The sequence below is a fragment of the Myotis davidii genome, unplaced genomic scaffold, assembly GCF_000327345.1.
Source record: "Myotis davidii unplaced genomic scaffold, ASM32734v1 scaffold523, whole genome shotgun sequence".
Lineage (NCBI taxonomy): Eukaryota > Metazoa > Chordata > Mammalia > Chiroptera > Vespertilionidae > Myotis > Myotis davidii.
This window is the reverse complement of record NW_006295054.1, coordinates 1,220,521-1,222,598: the sequence shown is the minus strand read 5'-3', so window position 1 is coordinate 1,222,598 and position 2,078 is coordinate 1,220,521. Positions and strand designations below refer to the sequence as shown.

The window sequence follows — 2,078 nt, the reverse complement described above, 5'->3', positions numbered from 1 at the left end:
AAGGACACTTAGCATATTAGATAGATAGGTAGGTAGGTAGGTAGATGATAGATAGATAGATAGATAGATAGATAGATAGACAGACAGACAGATAGATAGATGAGAGTTGCATGGCCTGCTCTTCTTCATTGCTAGTGGAAGTGGAGTTCTTGGGGTGCTACTGGAATAAGAATCTTCAGAGGTCACCAGTAGAGAATGAAATGTGGTAGAAAGGTTTATTCACATGGAATTATATCCCTAGGTTTCTAAAGTCCCATTTCCCTTAAACCAGTCCTGGAAAATGTGCAGATGAGGATCCAAAAAAAGCTAAAAAACAAAGCCAGTGTCCAAAGTTTCCATTCCATGGTGGACTTGAGTCTGGCACAGAATCAGGCTAGATCCAGTCTATCAGTCCATTGTGCATGGGGTCCACATGGCTGTGAACCATATGGGCGAATGCAGATAGCCCCACAAGCCAGGAATCAGGTGCAAGCAGCAAGAGAGAAGGGGTCAAGAAAGCCGAGAGAACTCTTTTTGTTTATGAGTTTAAGTATCAAATCTTCCTGCGCTTGCAGTGGCCACATCTATTCTGGCCAATGACCTGCTCCCAGATGTGACTGACAGGTAATCCCCTTCCCCTATGTTACCTGGACTTTACTGGGCATGTGTCTATCCTGTCTTTGTCCAGTCCCCTCCCCCAGGATCTGTGGGGAACAGACCTGGCGAGTGTTAAACTGCAGCTTTCTGGCACAAATGGCATGCCTATATTATCTGGCCTTCCCTTTACTCCTTTCCTGTTAATTAATGAATAACTGGGTTAATTATAATGGTATCATTAGTTCTCATTCTACTCATCAAATGGGGATAAGCAATATAATTCTGATAAAAGAGAAAAGGGCTTTATATATATAGACAAAGCACAAACATGAACTAAATTTGGAGCTAAAAAGGAACTTCCCCCTCATTTAATTTATGAGCAATGTGCTTAAAAGTTACATCTTGACTTTTAGCTCGGGAAGAAACCAGACAGAAATGAAAAGTCACTTGAGAAATAGAGCAATTTAAGTAGGTCATTATTAGGTACAAAATAAAACCACTAGATAAAACAAAATATAAGCGGGTATTACATTCAGTAAACTAGGCTAAATAAGACCCTTTTTGTTGGTTACAATATATGGAACCTTAAGAGTGAAACCCATACTTCCACATAAACACAATGGCCAGAAAGTACAACACACACTGAAATCATATCAGATTTTCACCTAATGTCTATTTCTAACTTCTACAACTTTTATTTGTAGCAGAACAAATATCTGTAAATTAATGCTAAAAAATAAGACATGCAGTTCCCCACAATCATCTTATTGGCTGTTATGGTCAATAAGCACATGCCCTAGAGCAGGGGTCCTCAAAGTACGGCCTGAGGGCCACATGCAAATAAAATATTGTATTTGTGCCCGTTTTGTTTTTTTACTTGAAAATAAGGCATGTGCAGTGTGCATAGGAATTTGTTCATAGTTTGTTTTTTTTAAACTATAGTCCGGTCCTCCAACGGTCTGAGGGACAGTGAACTGGCCCCCTGTTTAAAAAGTTTGAGGACCCCTGCCCTAAAGTCTAAAAACTTTTTTTTTAAATATATTTTATTGATTTTTTACAGAGAGGAAGGGAGAGAGATAGAGAGTTAGAAACATCCATGAGAGAGAGACATCGATCAGCTGCCTCCTTGCACATCTCCCACTGGGGATGTGCCGGCAACCCAGGCCCCTGCCCTTGACCGGAATCGAACCCGGGACCTTCCAGTCCGCAGGCCGACGCTCTATCCACTGAGCCAAGCCGGTTTCGGCGTCTAAAAACTTTTTGACTCGAGGGCCACAATGGGTTCTTAAACTGGACCGGAGGGCTGGAACAAAAGCACGGATGGAGTGTTTGTGTGAACTAATATAAATTCAAAGTAAACATCATTACATAAAAGGGTACGGTCTTTTTTTTCCATAGTTTTATTCATTTCAAACGGGCCGGATCCAGCCCGCGGGGCCATAGTTTGCCCACGGCTGGTCTAGAGGCTGATGTTCAGACAGGTAAGGGGCCCTTGGCTGGGA

The 2,078-nt window shown here is 41.9% G+C and overlaps 1 protein-coding gene across 1 annotated transcript in view; it reads right to left on the bottom strand.

The window, feature by feature from the left end:
- LEMD3 (LEM domain containing 3) overlaps positions 1–2,078 on the bottom strand; it is a 90,025-nt gene that overhangs the window by 65,495 nt on the left and 22,452 nt on the right. The gene's annotated exons all lie outside the window — the stretch shown is intronic.